At 47.9% G+C, this 7,618-nt stretch overlaps 1 pseudogene; it reads right to left on the bottom strand.

The window, feature by feature from the left end:
* Window positions 1–2,547: 2,547 nt before the first annotated feature.
* LOC136535384 (O-fucosyltransferase 6-like) lies at window positions 2,548–7,033 on the bottom strand (annotated as a pseudogene).
* Between the last annotated feature and the right edge of the window lie 585 nt (window positions 7,034–7,618).

The raw sequence follows: 7,618 nt of genomic DNA, 5'->3' as shown, positions 1-7,618 counted from the left end.
ATCGGGTGAGGTGGAGCCTGTCCCCAGACATCGGGCGAGCTAGAGTCTTCCCCCAGACGTCGGGCGAGGTGGAGCCTGCCCTTAGACATCGGGCGAGGTGGAGCCTACCCCCGGACATCGAGCGAGGCAGAGTCCAGCCCTTGGGGGTCGGGCGAGGCGGAGTCTAGCCCTCGGGGGTCGAGCAAGGCAGAGCCAACCTTCGATCGTTTGGTGCAAGAAGTGGTCGCATTCTTGTCTATTCGGAAGCATCAACGTTTGATGGTTATTAGCTCATCCTCTTTGGGTACCCCAGTATTCGGTCCTCGACAGTAGTCCCTGAGCCCCAGGGTGATTTAGATAGAATCGACCAGAGGGTGATTTGAATTTCCAGAGGGTGCTCGTGAGCGCACCCGACGGGTGTAGCCCCCGAGCCCCCGGGTGATTTGGATAGAATTGCTCGAGGAGTGATTCGATTCACCAGAGGGTGCACGTGAGCGTACCCATCGGGTGTAGCCCCTGAGCCCCTGGGTGATTCGGATAAAATTGCCTGGGGGGTAATTTAGACCCTAGGGGGTAATTCAGACCCTTCGCGGGTATGGCTGTGAGATTTGGTGTTTTGATCACTGAATAGTTTGATTGGAGTCCCAGTATCCCATTCACGGGGATCCGGTGAGAGTCAGCTTGGTTGAGACTCAATCGTGGGTTGAGATATTTGTGGCACTCGTGTGCCTGGGTTTTGTCCGCTCGCGGGCCCATCCTTCGTCGTAAGGCCGCCTTGGGACGGTTGTCAAAACCATTGATGGGCCAGCCCTCGAACTCCTGGGCCTAGGCGTTTTTGTCTGTTCGGAAGCATCAACGTTTGATGGTTATTAGCTCCTCCTCTTGGGATACCCTAGTATTCAGTCCCCGACACACTCGAAGACACAATGAATTATACTGGTTTAGGTCGGAGCCCTACGTCTAGTCTCAGAGATGGCTTGAGTTCGTGTTTCTTGGTTAAATGCTCTAAAGTTCCTACAATGGGGTGTGTAACCGAAGGGAAAGAGGTAGGAGGAGTGAGGTGAACGAATGCCCGAATGAAGTCTCGAGAGTTTGTCCCCTTGGAAGGGAGGCCTAACTACCCTTATATAGAGTTCGGGGGCCAGGTTATATATATAGAGAGGGGTTCTTCCGACCGAGTGGTCGTGAGCCTAAGGGAGGGAGAAGCAAGTAAACTTGGCTTGCAAGCAAGCCCGTCTTGTCCTGGCGTCATCGTACGTTTTGGTATGGTCATCGTCGTGGTCTTGCTCTCATATTGTGGTGTGGTGTGGCGTGATGCTACAGTGCAGGTCGTGATGGCACTGTTGGCACGGTGATGGTTCACCAACTGTCCTGCATGACGTGGTCTTGCCGTGGTCTTCGTCATCATCTCCTGCTCTCTTGGTGGCGTCATGGCAACAATGTGGGAGCAGGTAGCCGCTCCTGGGTCATCGGTTGCCTTTGTTGGTCGTGATGTCTATGGCATCGACCCTGGATTGCGAGGTTGAGGTCCCTGATGGCCTGGGCAGCCTTGAAAGTCAAAGCCGGGGTCGTGTGCCCCATCCCGTAGCGAGTGGGGTCGTACGCCCGTCTTGTCGTGCTGGATTTGGACGGTGCGGTGTCATATCGGTCGTCACTGCCTGGTGGTGTTGTCTTGTCTGTGCAGGGGTGCGCAAAGATGGCGTCTGCCCCCGAGATGGCTGTTCTTTCAATCCTGACGGAGTGAGTGGAGCGTGTCTGTCTCTGTCAAAGCAAGCGTACTCTGACCGCGTCCAACCTCTCCATGTCCCTCCCCGGGGGTCGAGACAAGGAAGAGGTCGAGGGCGGCTGCGTGTAGTGGAAGGAGAAGGGAGAGGTCGTGGTGGACCGTTTTGTCTTGGCGTTTGGCCCGAGGCCTTTGTGGCTTGGGTAGACCGCGGCTGCTGGACCTCAGCCCGTCGGGCCGCTCGAGAGGCTAACTAATCGGTGTCCATTTTCGAGCCAGGGGAGATGGTGGAGGATGACTAAAGGCAAGATTGCCCGGAGTGGCAACCGGAGTACGGGTACGGGCCGGGTGGCCCAGGAGCGTTGAACAGAGGTGGACGATGAGGCAGCCTGCAGAGAGGGTGCCGTCAGCCCATCACGTCCTCGCGGTGTCGGACCTGCCGCAACCCTCCGCTCGTAGCAGTTTTGATCAAATCCGTTCAAAAAGGACACTAGTTTCATATCACAAAACAGATGAGGACACGGCGGATAGGATTCTATATACATGCTTCGCAGAAAACAGAAAAGAAAACAAATGACCACAGATACGGAGTATGGAGAGTATCAGTGTGTAAAGAACAGTCTGAAGGAATATTCAGCGCACTGAAATGTTGACAGATCAAGCAAATGGAACATGTCGATGAAACTAATATGGGGACAGGTGCAGTGTTTTTTTTTAAGGAGAAACTGCAAGACAATTCTATATTTGCGAAAGGGGAAATAAAATGATGTATGCTCGGACAAAATTTCCCTTTACATTCTCATGTTTCAGTTTATATATACAGATTTAAATGGAGGCCAGCAAAATTGGTAACGGACATTTATCAAAAAATAAAATCAAGAATGATGGTAGACCCATCAAAATCTCATTATAACACTACACAGTAAAACATAAGAGGGAATTCTTTTGTTTCTATCTACGGTACAAGCTATATGAAAGAGAAACCATGACTGTCAAAATGACTCCCATTTCTCCAGTCAGCACTGTTTGAGGACCGATCAAACACTGTACAGTTGCTACCTCATACTGAACTATAGGCTTCCTCCTGCATTCACAAGACAGAGAGTGTCAATACTGACGATTTAATGCCAGTTGGGTCGAAGGTATGATAAGACTGAAATTATGTGATGATCCAAATATATGGAGATTTTGATGAGGTAAACTTAAATTTTCAAAGAATCAAGTGCATTGAGACCAGAAATAACATTGGCTTACTTCAAGAATTTTGTATTTACCTGTCTTTTCTGAAGGAAGCTCTTCCAGGCCTTTCTTCTTTGTCGAGCTGGCAAAAACTTGTTTCTATGTGTCTCCAATCTCCAAGAATAAACAGGAGAAAGATAAATTATGTAGCAGCTTCTGTCCTCAAAATTATCACCAAGCCCATTTGTAAATAAAAACAAACCTATAATGAACTATCTATCTGTGTCTAGTCTGATATCATATCCTCCAGTTCAGGAATGTCTGATCCACCAACACGAATATCATCTGATTCGGTTTCATTAGATGAATCCCTGCCCAAGGGTGTATGCTCTCCGTAGTCCAAATCCTTCCAGTCAAGTTCCCCATCAATAGAATGATTCTCCACAGCTTCTCCAGCACCTTTAACTAGGTGAGGCCTGCTCTGTCCAGTTTTTCCCCTTCGATCTTGCACAAATGCAATCTACAGGATGCTCATGGAATTCGCCTCTTCCTAGTTTAATCTCATTGGGCTCCCCCATGAATCCCTTTTGGAAGGTCTGAACTTTAGATGCAAATGTGTCCCAACTCATGCTGGTTCGATTCAGAAATAACGAGTAAAGTTTCTTAGTGTTGGGCCTTATGGTCCTCCTGTGCCCAAAATATCTCCTGAAAATCCACAATTTATCAGTCAATCACCATTGCCTTAGAGTGTAAGAAAGATAAAGCAAATTCACTTTGTTCAATCAATTGCCACTGAGTTTAGGTTAGCACTAAAGGAAAAACAGAAAGAAAAGAGTACCTTCGACCAGCCTAGCATTCTGGCCATGTTGCCATTGTTGTTTGTCACAAAAACATCGCTCCTATCACATACAATAAAATCAAGAGCAGCCATGCGAGATGAATATGGTAAGAAAGGAGCTAACTCCTTGTTTGCTAGAGTTTCCTTTGAGTGAAAGTTTGGGAAGAGTGCTTTCAGAGGTGCCAGTGTCTCCTCGCCTCCATATACATCTCCTGATGCAACATAAATGTGCACGTCCTTCCCAAATCCCAATGCCCTGAGCATGAGCCCTACTTCCTCTGGTGTTAGAGGGCACTTTCCGTGCCGCCGTTCTCTGTCAGGGTTGCTTGCCTGTACAATATTTTCAGATGTGTCACATAAAAAAACTAAAATGATTTTACTTTCAGAAGCGCGGGCCTGTTCGGCTGGTATTAAAGCCGGCTGATAAGCCGACTGAAGCTGTTTTGTTGTGAGAGAAAAATAATGTAGATTAGCTGATAAGCCGCTGATAAGTTCAAGCGAACAGGCCTTCCACCTCTTACGAATACAATACTACTCTCTTACATGCAGGGTCTTCCACCTCTTACGAATCTCACCAAGTTCTCTTCTCTCAATGTCTCCACCCCCATAGTAGCAACCAGAGAACGCAAGCATGTCAGGCTCAAATCTGTCAATAGATGGGTAATCAGAGTTAGTGTGTACTATATATGAAACAAGAAGTGTTGGACAAGAAAAAGAAAAGGTGATCGAATATCACCTTAGGTGAAGAGCAATGAAGCGCCCACTTTTTTCCCTCATTCTTTGGACAAGCATTTCACCCATTTTGAGGATTGGGTCTGTAAACCTTAGTGCATGATAATTGACTCTACACCTAAGCTTTTGAAGATTAGTCTCTAGCTTATTTGACAACCGGTAGTCAAATTTGGTTAACTGAACAACCTGTGGGTCAAAATTCAAGAATTGATGTCAGAATTGAGCATTTTTCACTGAAAAATGTCAGACATAAGGAAACATGTCAAATTCAAAAAACCTTAATGCTTACATGCTTCTTTAGAAGAGCAGGCAACACTCGGCTCTCATAGCATTTAGGAGTACACTTTCTAGGAATACGCATCTTATATGGCGAAAGTGGTTTCCCATTCCTGTCAGGTACTTGTCGTACGATCTTTACATCATTTGAAGAGTGAGGATATGAATGAATCGACATCAAATATCTCTGCAAAGTCACTGCAATGCAGAACTAAAGATTGGGAGTAGGTTCTTTGTTACAACAAACAAGAGAGAGTAATGACTGCTGAGGTCTGACCTCGCATCTTTCCAGAAGGATTCTTCATCCAGCTTTGGAATGACAAGTGTTGCATTCAGTATGCGGGCTGCAACAACAGCATCTATGATCTGGAAATCAGATAAGTAGCAGAACTTCCCGTTATCTATGGGAGAAAGATTCAGTCAAAAGATAAATCGACAAATCATCATTTCAAAACAAATGGTGTTGGAAGAGAAGTTTTTTTGTTATGTTTAATTTATTCTCCAATTATTGAAAAACGAAGACATGAGATCTCACACACATTCACGAGCTTGAAAAATAGCTAACTTTTCAAAACATTGAAGTAAATCAACATAAACATACTATTTAGATTAGTTATCAAAACTACTTCAGTGTAATTATACTTTTGTATAAGTTATGCTACAGAATTGGAAACATGATAAGATTATTGACGACCCGAGTTGGCAAGCATTATTTACACATTTCTGACAGTAGCTTGTACGCAAGTGCCAACTGGCAGGAAATGAAACACATATACAGGCCGCTGAGGGTGCCAGAAAGTAGTTGGAGGATACCAACAAAAGACAGAAATGCACGGGCGCGGTGACGTACGAGGCCAACAAAACAAGTGGTTGGAGTATAGGAGTGACTAGGCTGATTGCCGATCGCATCAAACAGTAGTTGGATTAAATGATTAACTTGTACACGCTGGACGAGTACAACTGAAGAAAAGCTACAATGGTAGCATGTAGATCAGTGCATGCTCCTAATAACTCTCATAATTGTCAGACATAGGCACAGGCAATAAGATTTCAGATAAAAACTCCGTTTGTACTGGAACCACAGCATAACTTGCTTAAATTTAACCACAGCACAACCAGATAGCTTTTGATTTTTTTTTTAACTGAGATGAGATGCTCTGATGGTATACCAGCCATCGCTGTTCGTTTGGCAGTTTGTATTGTTCTTACCCCTGTTCGCTGCTGATTCAGTCCGCCGCTCGTCGCGATCATCAAGTAACGGTCCGACTTGGTCACAGCCTCGGCATCTAGAGAGAGAAAAAAATGTAAGCTTTTATTGGCAGATTGGCACCCAACACACGCGCAGCATCAATCAACTCTTCCCCCAGCGCGGAACGTTAACGTAGATGAAAAGAAATCACCATATGTCGCGTGGAACGCGTACCGGCGAATTGCTTGGTGGCGTTGCTGCAGCCGAAGAAGTTGCCCGCCGCCTTGGACTGCCAGAGCTCATCCCCAAGCTTGCTCCCACCACTCTGCAAACCATCACGAAATAAATTCGGCGAAATGACCGCTCAACTCCCCCGAGCGAGGAAAGAATAGAACGAACCGAACACGGAATTCTGCACTCACGGGGACAGCGAAATCCTCGGCGCCGATTACATTTCTGCGCACCTCCGCTGGCTTGTTCAACTGCTCGGAGAAACAAAAGGAGGGGAGAGAGAAGAACAGGAGCCGCGCGTTAAGCAAGGAGGATGACGAAATCGACGACGAGCCGGGTACCCGGGTTTGACCATTCATGAACCGAAGACCCCCGTCGTCCCCGGAATCGTAGGAAGCGAGCATACCAGGAACGGCGGGTTCGGGCGCCGGAAGACACGGGAGCCGCCGCCGTCGCTTAGCGGCGGCGACAGGAAGCAGTGGAACGCGACTACGAGGAGGAGCAACCCCGCCGCTGCGAACGCCGCCGCGGCCGGCGCCACGGCGGGCACCACCCACCGGCCGTGGTTGTGGTGCCGCCGCCGCCTCGACCCCATACGCACGTACGCGTGCACGCACACGCACACGCACTCGAGCGCGCGCCGCGCACGTACGCGGCCGCCTCTGGTCCCCGCGCCGGGACTCGGGGCCTCCGCTTCTCGGCCGGCCTCCTCCGCGCGCCCCCCTCTGATGACTCGAGCGTGCACCTGGCGCCCGCGGGAGAGACGCGAAGCGCTGGCGGTGGCGGTGGCGGAGGCGGAACCGGGTGGCGGGCGGCACTCGGAAATGGGAAGCAAGGCAAGTGAACGAGAAGAGCACGAGGCGGCGGGCGAGGCGGGGGCTGTAACTGAGAAAACGCCGGGGTTTCAGGGTGTGGAGTGCAACAAGAAATGGGCCAGGCAACTAAAGAAAAAAATCAGAGGAATCTTCGCATGCTAGCAACCGTTTTTCAATATTTAAATTTGCGGCGCCTGCTGGTTTTAGCTAGAAAGCGGGATTAACATGCAATTATTAACAATATTATATTGATTTCTTTTGTTTTTTTTTCCGTGCAGAGTCGATCGATCATCGATCTGGCTTGTTCTGTCGATGTCTCTTATGACTTTATGAGAGGGTGAGTTGGTGGCTAGTGATGAGTAGCCACGATGGGTGGTGTCCAGTAGTGGCTGGTTATTAGTCAGTCACACTGGGTAAAGTTTAGGGCGTTGGTGGGGTAACATACAATTACGCAGATTTTAACCGTTGCAAAATACTAGTAATCACTAGCCATAGATTTGACTACGAGCACATTTAATGTGTAGACCATTTTAGTGCTTAATTGCCTTCATTGTTTCAGATACTGCATGGCATTTTTTTTTTTTTGGTTCCTGTGATCTTTTTCAATATATTCTGTCACGCAAATGTCAAGAGGTGTTTGGGGTTAAGCTTGTACG

The sequence above is a fragment of the Miscanthus floridulus genome, unplaced genomic scaffold (assembly GCF_019320115.1).
Source record: "Miscanthus floridulus cultivar M001 unplaced genomic scaffold, ASM1932011v1 os_2743_1_2, whole genome shotgun sequence".
Taxonomy (NCBI): domain Eukaryota; kingdom Viridiplantae; phylum Streptophyta; class Magnoliopsida; order Poales; family Poaceae; genus Miscanthus; species Miscanthus floridulus.
This window is presented reverse-complemented; position numbering and strand designations above follow the sequence as displayed.